Here is an 11,511-nt window from a genome sequence, read left to right on the forward strand (position 1 = left end):
AGGAAGTGACGGCACTGAACCTTGCCACTCTAGGACGCCATACTCTCTCTCCTTAACCCCTGGAGCTCCGCGGGAGACGAAGAGTTGGCGGGAGAGTCTCGCGGGGGAAGAGATTCACCCCTGTCTTAGGTGGGGAGGTGGACTCTTCCCGTGCTAAGGGAGGAGGGGGAGCTCTCCTCTGGGTCCGGTCCCGGGTCCTATGTTCCCCAGCCGCCCTCTCCATGCAGGGGGAAGTGGAGCTACAGAGCAGCAGCAGAAGAACCGGGGATCCCGGGAAGGCGGCGGGAATCCTGAGTTGCCTTCCCGTCCCGTATCCGGGGAAGAAGAGCCCGAGTGGGGGGAGGGAGAGGAGGGCCGTCCTGGCGGAGGTCCAGCAGGAGAGGAGAGAAGCTGGGTGTGGAAGCAGGATTGTGTGAACTTGCTTCCGTGTCCTCAGAAGAAGGGAAAGGGAGCATCCACAGCCAGGGTCATTTCCTGGCATTTCATTGGCAGGTTGTGTAAATCCTTCTTGGAGGGGGATGCGGAGGGCAGGTTTTTAAAAGGAAGCTTTTTCTTGTGACCAAGAGAAATATAAAGTTTTTCAAAATGCACGCCCCCCCTCCCGAAAGAACCCTATCTGCTGAATGCCATTGCAATCATTGACCAGCTCAGAAAAATCTTTCCTTCTATGGGGATGACTGTTGTTCAGTGGTTAAATCCTCCACTTTCTAAGTCTTGAAACTCATTTTCTTTTTCCATCTCAGGTACACAAATTGGAAGTGATTTCTACATCTTTGCATACAGACAAGATTATTTCTTAGATAAAGGCTGGCGGCAACAGAATTTCAAGAAGCAGACTTATGAATGAAATGTCTTTAGGAGACCCAGAAGATTCCTTGTATCCATTTGGAGTTGCCTTACAGGATAGAGACAGGATGGAGACAGAACTTTTAGCAAGTGAAGCGACTGGAAAAAATCCTTCAACTGGAAAAAATCCTTCAGTTGTTCAGCCCTGCAGCTTCAGGAGCATCCAATACCAGGAGGCTGAGGGTCCCCGAGGACTTTGCAGCCGACTCCATGACATTTGTAGGCGATGGCTGAGACCAGAAGAGCACACCAAAACGCAGATGCTTGATCTGGTTGTTCTGGAGCAGCTGCTGATCCTTCTGCCCCTGGAGATGGAGAGCTGGGTGCGGGAGTGTGGAGCAGAAACCAGCTCCCAGGCGGTGGCTCTGTTGGAAGCCTTCCTTTTGAGTCAGGTGGAGGAACAAAAGGAGCAGGTCAAGTTTCAGGTGGGAGCCCAAAAGGGGAAATAAAGAATGTGTTTGAATTCTTCACCCCTCCCTCTGAGACTTCTCTGGCATTTAAATTACATGGAGACCGTTTCCTAATTTTTGTAGGACATTGTTTCATTTGTGTCTCATTCAGACTCACTGATGGATATTGGAGATTTTCAGGTTTGCATTCAGAGAACAGGAATCAACTTAATGTTCTGGAGCAGTCCCCAACCTTTTGGGCACCAGGGAACAGTTCCGTGGTTTTTCCGTGGACCAGAGGGGGCATGGTTTTGTGGGCTGCCTGCATCCCATGAATGGGGCTTTGTTTGTGCGGACCGGTTACTGACATGCAATGGCCCGGTACTGGTCCACAGACCGGGGGTTGGGGACCCCTGTTCTGGAGTGTTCATTAAATCTTTTTTTTTTTTCTCCTTTCTCCTATTTCAAGTCTGTTGTGAAGATCAGAGGTCCCGAGGGAAGACGGAATCCATCAAATCCTCTTCAGGAGATGATTTGGCGGAGGATCTCCCAGGAAGATCCAAGTCAGGATACTTCAGGAGGTAATTGAAGGTTCTCTCATTCCCTAGAGAAATCCCAGCTGACTTATTTTCTCTTCCATCTTCTCTTCTGTAGAATATCTAGTCCTATTTTGTTAATTATGGATGTTAAAATTCTGTCTCCCATGCAGTGAAAAATAGAATGAAGATAACGCCTGCTTATTATGCTGGAACTGAAACAATCATTGAACTTACAACTCAAGTAAGAGAAGCGTAAAAAAAAAAAATAAGGCTATCATGGTGTGAGCATCTGTTAAGTAGAGAGTGATCATTTTAGAAATTCTGTGACATGCAATTGTGCCAGACTGCTCAGTAATAACTGAAATAATCACATTGGCACAATACCATTTCAAAAAGGCTTTTCATTAAGGTTCTTAATGAAATGCTAAATGGATTGGAGTCCCTGAGAAGTGGGCTTTCCAAGGCCCATCTGCCAGTTTATTCTCTCCAGATGCAGAAAGTCTTGATGATAGACAGATAGACAGACAGATCAATCCAGAAGGAAGCTGGGGTTCCTTTCACTGAATGGCACTGAAAATGTATATCTGTGCTTGCAACGATTTAAACAATAAGACAGATCTTGTAAATTACCCTGGTCTTATTCTGTTGTGTTTTTCCTTGTTCAGGAGGGCCATGTGTCCTTTGAAGAGGTGGCTGTGTATTTCTCTGAGGAGGAGTGGTCTCGACTGGATCCTGACCAAAAAATGCTGCATTGGGAAGTCATGGTGGAAAATCATAGGAACGTGGCCTCTCTGGGTAAGGGCTTGCTACTGTCCACCCAGAATATTTGGGAAGACGTTCTGTAATTAGATGATATCAACTGTGTCTTTTTTATTATAATTTTATCAAATTTATAGGACCAAAAACAATACAAGTTTTGAAGAGGAAATGAAGGTAGAATAAGGTGATAAATGAATTTTAAAAAAGTATAATAAAATGCAAAAAGGAAACAGAAGAACAGAAAAAGTAAGAAATGTTAAAATTTAGCTTCTTTCTCTAAGTTTACATAATAGTTTTCTCTTACATAATGGTTCCTTTCCAATCTTCAAACATAGATCAGAAGTTCATTTTTTTCTTTTTTTTTAGCAAGACGTCCATCAGGGGTTTCCAATCATTAATCACTATACGGTGTTTCCTCTAATCAAAGAGGTCATTTAGTCATCTTTGATAATTCTGTCATCTCCATCAACCATCCACCATTGTAGTTATAGTAGAGTCCTTCCAGCTTTGGGGTTATAATAGTCTCACTGCAGTTATCATGTGAAGTAAGAAGCAATCTTCTATGGCTGTTTTCCAGCTGCCTGTTCGTTAGCACTAACAAAGTGTTCTGATTTCAGTTGGATATTTATCTTTAAAGTTCTCTGTATTTGAATCCAAAATTTTCTGCCTTTTTTACCTGTCCACCAAAACGTGACAGTCTTGATGTTGCCCACATTTCCAGTATAAGTGTCAGGTATCTTTATACACTTCTGAAAATTTTTGTATTACATCAGTTTATAAAAGTTGCCTTTTAGGTTGTAACATAATGTAAATTTCACTCCTTTCAACCACATATTTTGTTACATCGGTATATTTTGAAAAACTTCTTTGTCGATTTTATCATACATTCTTTAACTGTTTATAGGTTTTAGCAATTACATGTTCATCCTTTCTACACAACCAAGATTCAAATTCTGTCTTAGGTTGTTGAATACCATAGGTCCTTTTATCTACCTTGAATCTTTCTGATGACAGTTTGAAAACCAGCGACAGCTATATCCTTCTGCCATCAATTGCTCTCTTGATTTCATTTGATATCCCCCTTGCTCAAGTTCTAATGGCTCTTGACATGTTATTCATTATCTTTGCTGATTGCTTCTCTTCTGTAAAATGCTTATTATGTTGAGAGCAGTAATGGCACAGTCTGGATTTGCATCTGTTCCATATTCTCAATATGGCACTTCTAAGATCATTGTTTTAAAAGTCAACATTACCCAACACCCATGCCATCCAAATCTTAGGTCATGCTTTTTAAATTCTAAAATTCTTTTATTGCTCAGCAACCCACATTCTTTCATCGAAAGCACACACCAGGTCTTCTTTCCTTTGCATCTTGGAGAATTTGATACTCAATCTGTGGCTTTTTTCCTTGCCATAAAAGTCTATGTCTATTATTCTGCCACTGTTTAATCTTTTGGCTTCCCTGGTCTGCATTAAGTGAAGAGAAATTGTCTTGGTTCACCTATGAAATATATAATTAATGTATATAAATAACAAACTTTTTAAAAAATATTTTTATATCTTATGGGGCCGCATTACTAGCTGTCCACGCCCACATGTGGCCTGCGAGGTGCAGGTTGGACCTATCTGGTTTAAATGACACATCAGTTGTCTAAAAAGGTATTTGAAACAGAAATATTATTCTAGGCCAACATTAATTTTTATCATGGAAATTCTTTGTAACAATGACGTACGCATTTTCTCCTAGCTTAACATATCCCTCTTTTACTCCATATTTTAAAAGAATTGTTTTGAAATAACATACAGTCCTTGATGCTCTCTGAGCTTGGTTGTTTTCTTGCAGATGTTTCATTATCCATACTAGATAACATCATCAGCACTAATATTACAACACCGAGGTACAAATATTCTCCTTTATCAGTTCATATTGGTCATAATAATACTGAACTTGTTGATTTTAATTTCTCAGTTTTAAAACCAACTTTTCCCATCAATTTTATTTCACCTTCCATTTTTGTCTTTTTTGTTAACAGCATCTTTAAATTATTAAAGCTCATTAAAATGCCAAATTCCTTAAATTTTTCCACATTGGTATTTCTACACCCTCCAGTGGATCTCCCAAATTCAACACGCAGCATAAAAAAAAGGGCATCCTTATGTTTTGTTTTTGTGTTTTACAAGGATTGTTAAATTTTGTGCTTTATGCAAAGATTAGATCGATTTTACCCATTTAAGGAAATTCTCTTCAAAGGTCATGTCTTCCGAAAATTTAAATCAACACAGTCCAGTTCAAATTCTCAAACGCCTTCGCCGCATCTAAGAAGATTGGTGCAGCTTCTTTTTAATTATGTTCAAACTTCCTGCAATTTGAACTTTCCCCCCTAACTTATTATCATTTTTATTTCTCCTTTCTTTGAAGATAATAATGGACAAGAAAATGAAAATTCCCGAGAACCGTTCAGAGGGATGACTCGTGGAGACAGACTGGAGAAGCCTGCAAATCAAATGGAAGTAGAGAGACATGAGAGAAACCAGTCAAATAATTGGAATCGGGAAAGTTCTTCCATTGATGCTCCAATGCAGGACTTTCTTGCCCAACAAGGAAAAATAAAGAAAAAATGCATTACGAAAAACGTAAAACTGTTCAAAGACAAATTAGATGTGAATGAACACGATCCAACTCAAACCAAAGGAGAAAGTAAAATATGCAGAGGCAATGGAAAAAAATTGACTCTTTCTTGTGAAAAGGAGTCCTTTACATCTCAGAAAAGGATCCATGTAGGAGAGAAGCCATATACATGTTTGGAATGTGGAAAGAGCTTCAGAAGAAGCAGTCATCTTACTTCCCATAACTGGATCCACACAGGGGAGAGGCCATATAACTGTATGGAGTGTGGAAAGGGCTTCAGTCAAAGGAGTTCTTTTATTTCCCATACCAGGATCCACACAGGGGAGAAGCCATATAAATGCCCTGAATGTGGAAAGGGCTTTATTAAGAGCAGTCATCTTACCTCCCATAAACGAATCCATACAGAGGAGAAGCCGTATAAGTGCACAGAGTGTGGAAAGAGTTTCAGAGAGAGCGGTTCCCTTACATGTCATAAAAGGATCCACACAGGAGAGAAGCCGTATCAATGCACTGAGTGTGGCAAGACCTTTATTCAGAGCAGTCAACTTACTTCGCATAAAAGGAAACACACAGGGGAGAAGCCATATCAATGCATGGAGTGTGGGAAGAGCTTTACTAAGAACAGTAGTCTTACTTCCCATAAAAGGATCCACACAGGTGAGAAGCCCTATAAATGCATGGAGTGTGGAAAGGCCTTTGCTCATAGCAATGGTCTTACTTCCCATAAAAGGATCCACACAGGAGAGAAGCCGTATAAATGCGTGGAGTGTGGAAAGAGCTTCACTTTTAGTATTTCTCTTACTTCCCATTACTGGATCCATACAGGGGAAAAGCCATATAAGTGCACAAAGTGTGGAAAGAGCTTCTGTGAAAATTCGTCTCTTACTGTTCATAAAAGGATCCACACAGGAGAGAAGCCCTATAAATGCATTGAATGTGGAAAGAGCTTCCCTAAGAGTGGTGACCTTATTTTCCATAAAAAGATCCACACAGGGGAAAAGCCACATAAATGCATGGAGTGTGGAAGGAGCTTTACTAAGAACTCCCAACTTATTTACCATAGTAGGATACATACCGGGGAGAAGCCTTTTAAATGCATGGAATGTGGAAAGAGTTTTTCTATGAGCAGTTATCTTAATATCCATAAAAGGATCCACACAGGGGAGAAGCCTTATAAGTGTATGGTGTGTGGAAAAGGTTTTATGACAAACAGTAATTTTAACTCCCATAAAAGGATCCACAAGGTGTAGAAGTCTGTGAAATATGGGAAAACTTCAAGAGAACCAATGACCGAATGTTCCATATATAGGTACATTTGGCAGAGAATCTGTTTCATGTTCCATATACATCTGTTTAAATGTTCAGTTTCGTTTTTGAAATATATGCATTTCCTAATTACATTTACTGAATTAGGAAAGTGTTTTTTTCAGTCTTACCTTCACAATGTGAAGCCCAAGAGAGATGAATTTACTAATGGAAACCAAATGCTAGGCATGTGATGTTTTAATTATGAACCGTGGATTTTTGTAGCTACTGTCATTTGAAGGTCACCAATGCCATTTCACATACATAAGGGAACATATTTTTTTCTTCATGTTTATCCCCTTTTGGATTGAATCATAATAAAGCACAAATCCCCAATAAAATTTTAATTTTTGAGAGCAAGCATAGGGCTTATTTAGCAAAATATCATTCCACGCATGCTATGGGAAAGGCTTAATTCAGGAAAGACTTGCAAAAGTTATAGGTAAATATAAATGACCAAAGTAAGTGTGATACTAAAGAAGATATTTTATGAATAGAGCCATTTTAGTAGCAATTGGTTTGTATAGCTGTCAGTAGAAATTATATAATTAATTGTAAGATGATGAAATGGGAAATGTCTAAATGACAAGAATGTTCAAAAATTTAACATCTGGTGACAGTGCAGCATCAGATCCTCTAACTCAGGGGTGTCAAACTGCCCGCCCACGGCCCGGATGCGTCACGTGGAAGCCTCGCCCACCCCATTGCCGGCAATGGGAAAACAATCCCGATACATCACATGACATCAAGTGACATCGCAGGTTTGACGTGTCTGCTCTAACTTATACTTAATGGTACAAAAACCCCACTGGATTTGCAATCTCCAGCTCAGTCTATTCAGTTTGGGCAAGGGACTCTTCTGAGAACGTATCCCAATATTAAGCAGGAAAATTATTTTTCTAGGATGGATGTGATCAGGCAGATATTTAATAGGTGTTGCTTCCACAAGAAGCAGAGGGAGCTGCATCTCCATGATGCATCTCTTCAGGACAAAATTTCTGAAATCTTTCTTCCTCTATAACAGAAATTAGAATGGTAATTTCCTCTGGAGTGCGAGGATAGTAAAAAAATAATCCAACTTTTCAATCCACAGTGCAAAAGAGCGTAGTAAACCATTATGACTGCAGAAGCAGGGAACTTTTTTTTCGGTCAAAGTCTTCTCGTGATGTTAGAGATTAATCACATAGATAATATCTCAGGGGCTGCCACAAAGAAGAGGGAGTCAAGCTATTTTCCAAAGCACCTGAAAGCAGGACAAGAAGCGACGGGTGGAAACTAACCAAAGAGAGAAGCAACCTAGAACTAAGGAGAAACTTCCTGACAGTGAGAACAATTAACCAGTGGAATAACCTGCCTCAAGAAGCGGTGACTGCACCAACACTGGAAGTTTTTAAGAAGAAATTGGACAGCCATTTGTCTGAAATGGTGTAGGGTTCCTGCCTGAGTAGGTGGTTGGACTAGATACTCCACGGTCCCTTCCAACATTATTATTATTATTATTAATTCAAGGGTGAAGAAAGTTTTAGAATGAAGTGTTCCTCTCTCACAAAAAGCCAGAATGATAAGAAGCACTTGAAATATATGTGCAAAAGATTTCCCAAGAATTAGACTATATTTTACTTTTCTGTGGTATAATGAGGGCTAAGAAAAAGTCTACATTTAATGTAAATGAAAATGTGTATCAATGGGGCTGTATACAACACCTGCAGCCCCACTTTCACTGGAGAAGGGGAAAGCTGGATGAACTGCAAGAAAAAAAATGAGACCTACCTATGTGAAAAAACAGGTTTAAAACCTGTAACAAACCTATCTGAAGCCATCTTGTTCATTTCCAGTTGCCACAGGATTAGGGGAGGAGAAAAGGGACGTTTTATGCTAGCCTTAACAATTCTCTGTCCTGTGGGAAGCAAGGTCATATCTGTTCCCTCAATTGAGCCTAATGTTAGAAAGCCTGCCAATTCCAGATTTCTGCCGATTATTGTCCAATTTTTGATTATTACAGAAATGGAAATCAGAGTGGCAGCCATATAAAATTAGACGACAATTGTACTTTTCTTTTTATTCACGATCTGGAGACATCCCAGTTGCCTTAAACTCTATAAAGGTCTTAGGTTTCCTATTTGTATTATTATTAATAATAATAATAATAATAGTAACAATAATAATAGCAAAGTTGGAAGGGACCTTGGAGATCATCTAGTCCAACCCCTGCTCAGGCAGGAAATACCATTACTATACCATTTCAGACAAATGGCTATCCAGTCTCTTCTTAAAAACTTCCAGTGTTGGAGCATTTACCGCTTCTGGAGGCAGGTTGTTCCACTGATTAATTCTTCTCACTGTCAGGAAGTTTCTCCTTAGTTCTGGGTTACTTCTCTCCTTGATTAGTTTCTACCTGTTGCTTCTTGTCCTGCCTTCAGGCGCTTTAGAAAATAGCTTGATTCCCTCTTCTTTGTGGCAGCCCCTGAGATATTGGAACACTGCTATCATGTCCCCCCTCGTCCTTCTCTTTGTTAAACTAGACATACCCAATTCCAACAACCGTTCCTTATATGTTTTAGCCTCCAATCCCCTAATCATCTTGCTCTTCTCTGTACTCTTTCTAGAGTCTCAACATCTTTTTTACATCGTGGTGACCAAAACTGGATGCAGTATTCCAAGTGTGGCCTTCCCAAGGCATTGTAAAGTGGTATTAATACTTCACGTGATCTTGATTCTATCCCTCTGTTAATGCAGCCTAGTACTGTGTTGGCCTTTTTGGCAGCTGCAGCACACTGCTGGCTCATATTTAGGTGATTGTCTACTAGGACTGTGAGGTTACTACTATTGAGCAAGGTGCCACCTATGCTGTACTTGTGCATTTGGTTTTTCTTGCCTAAATGTAGAACCTTGCTTTTTTCACCATTGAATTTCGTTTTGTTAGATAGTTTTGTTTGATAGATTGTTAGATAGATTTCCTGAGGGTGTTTGGTATTACCCTAAATAAAAAACACTTTTCCTCTTGTTCCCCCCCCCCCATGGTCTTTTAATGTTATATTCTCTATTCCATCTTTGCTTTCCATCCTTTTGCAATTCCACCTTTTCTCCAGTCACAGATGAGATGCTGTTTCCCCACTCATCATTTCTCCTCCAAGGAGCCTCGTCTATCGTGAGGGAAAATTTCTGGAACATCCACTAGTTTCAGCTTTCCCCCCACTTTGGAGCGGCTTTTTCATTCCCTCCAGCATCCTTTCCTTGGTTACAAGAAGTCACTCGGCCTTCCCGGTGTGGGAGAAAGAGCTTATTGTTTTTACAGAACTGTGAGAAGACATGCTGGCCTGTGAAGCAAATACATTGCATATATTTTAATCTCATGAGCATAGCTTGAAGCTTGAGAATTGCATCTAGGAAGGTCTCTGCTAGCTGAAAACCGGTCATAACCAGAATCTACTGATATGATAGCAACTTTAGAGACAACTAGCAACTAACAAACCATAAAAAGTAATTCGTAAATGAGGGCCGCGGACGTTAGAATTAAAGTAATGGGAGATGTAATCAGAGGCGGAGATAATTAGGAGCTTTGGATGGGTTGTGACAACATGATTACAGTATGATTGCTAAGGCGATGAAGAAAAGTTAGGAGGTAAGCGTGTAAGGGCAATGGAGAATATAAAGAACAAATATTGTAGATTTGGGGTGTGTATACTGTGTGCTTGCAGCAACAAGGAGCACCCCCTTTGCAAAGGGGTACAAATCATTGTTTTCTCTTGGAAGTTTTAGCTGGTGATTTTTATTTCAACTAGACTATGAATTCCATACAGATGATCCTGAGGCACCCGTAGCCAAGAATTGGATAAGGGCAGATTGTAGATACAGAAATAGAGAAATAAAAACATTTTCCCACTTGCAGCTTCCCTGCCCATGTCTTATCTTCCTCCCCTTCAGGCTGGAGTTCTCCACAATGGCAAGACACAAATTGTGTTTCCCAGAGAAGCTCCTGGTCCTCGTCTTCTGACTGCCTGGCTTTTTCTGAGAGGATTTGGGCCCCTTTTGAGACCTTCTCAGGGCAGCTGTTCTTGAGGGAAGTGAGTTTAAATCCACCAGGGAGATCTTTTTCTCCACAGAGGGTTCCTGGACAGGAAGATGGAGAAGCTGCGGCCTCTGGAGAAACCGAAGCCTTTCCTCCTACTCCCATGCCCATCATCCTTTCCCTCTCTCTCCCTCCCCTCAGAAGCTCATACTCTTTCCCGCCCGTTCGGAGAATCCTGGCATCTCGGGCAGAGTCCACCAGGTGGCTCTGTCAGCCTAAGGAGAAAACAGAGCATGCGCAGGACACTTCAGCCAGAGTTGTTGCCCGGGCCGTCCATGGGAAGATGCTGTTCTTTCTGTTCTCCCTCCACTGAGAGGCTTGGTGGTGGGCTTAGAGGCTGTGTGGGATTCTTGCGGAGACGCGGGTCCTGACGAGACTCCTGAATTCCGTGAGTGGCGGCTCTGCCCATGCAAAGGGGTCCCGCGCTGGAAGGGAGCGTGGAGACGGGCCAAGTCTTCCCTCAGAGTGGGAGTCCGCAGTCAGACAACACAAGTTATTACAATATAAGGAAGACCTCAATCATTCCTGTACACTCCCTTATTCCCTCCTTCAGAACATCACATTAGTGTACATGTTTCCCACGCTTGCACGAAATTTGCCCCTGAGGGAAACACTGAGTACAAAAGCAAGGTAGCAATACTTAGGCAAGGCTACACAATTTGTTTCTTTTTCTGGTTTTAGTGCTTTTAGGAGCACGAAGCCAAAAACACCAGCCTGAAGATGACGAATGGGACTTCGTCGAAACATCACCAAGAATAACCAAACCCTAGGTCTAGTAAATAAAAGTTTTAACAGTTTTAACTTTTGTATAATTTTATTCTCTATTTATTAATTTTAACATATATATATGTCCTTCCCCCGCATTATATATATTATAATGTGACATGATAGCAGTATTTGTATGTATATATATATATATATATATAAAGTCATTAACTTTAAGTCACTCCTTTCAGCTTGTCTTAATGGAGTAAA

At 40.8% G+C, this 11,511-nt stretch overlaps 1 pseudogene; it reads left to right on the forward strand.

Annotated features, from left to right (window-relative positions):
- The window catches only part of LOC120310180, a 28,710-nt pseudogene extending 21,883 nt beyond the window's left edge, over positions 1–6,827 (forward strand).
- Positions 6,828–11,511: the final 4,684 nt, after the last annotated feature.

The sequence above is a fragment of the Crotalus tigris genome, unplaced genomic scaffold, assembly GCF_016545835.1.
Source record: "Crotalus tigris isolate CLP2741 ecotype Arizona unplaced genomic scaffold, ASM1654583v1 scf7180000018127.1262416, whole genome shotgun sequence".
Taxonomy (NCBI): Eukaryota; Metazoa; Chordata; class Lepidosauria; order Squamata; family Viperidae; genus Crotalus; species Crotalus tigris.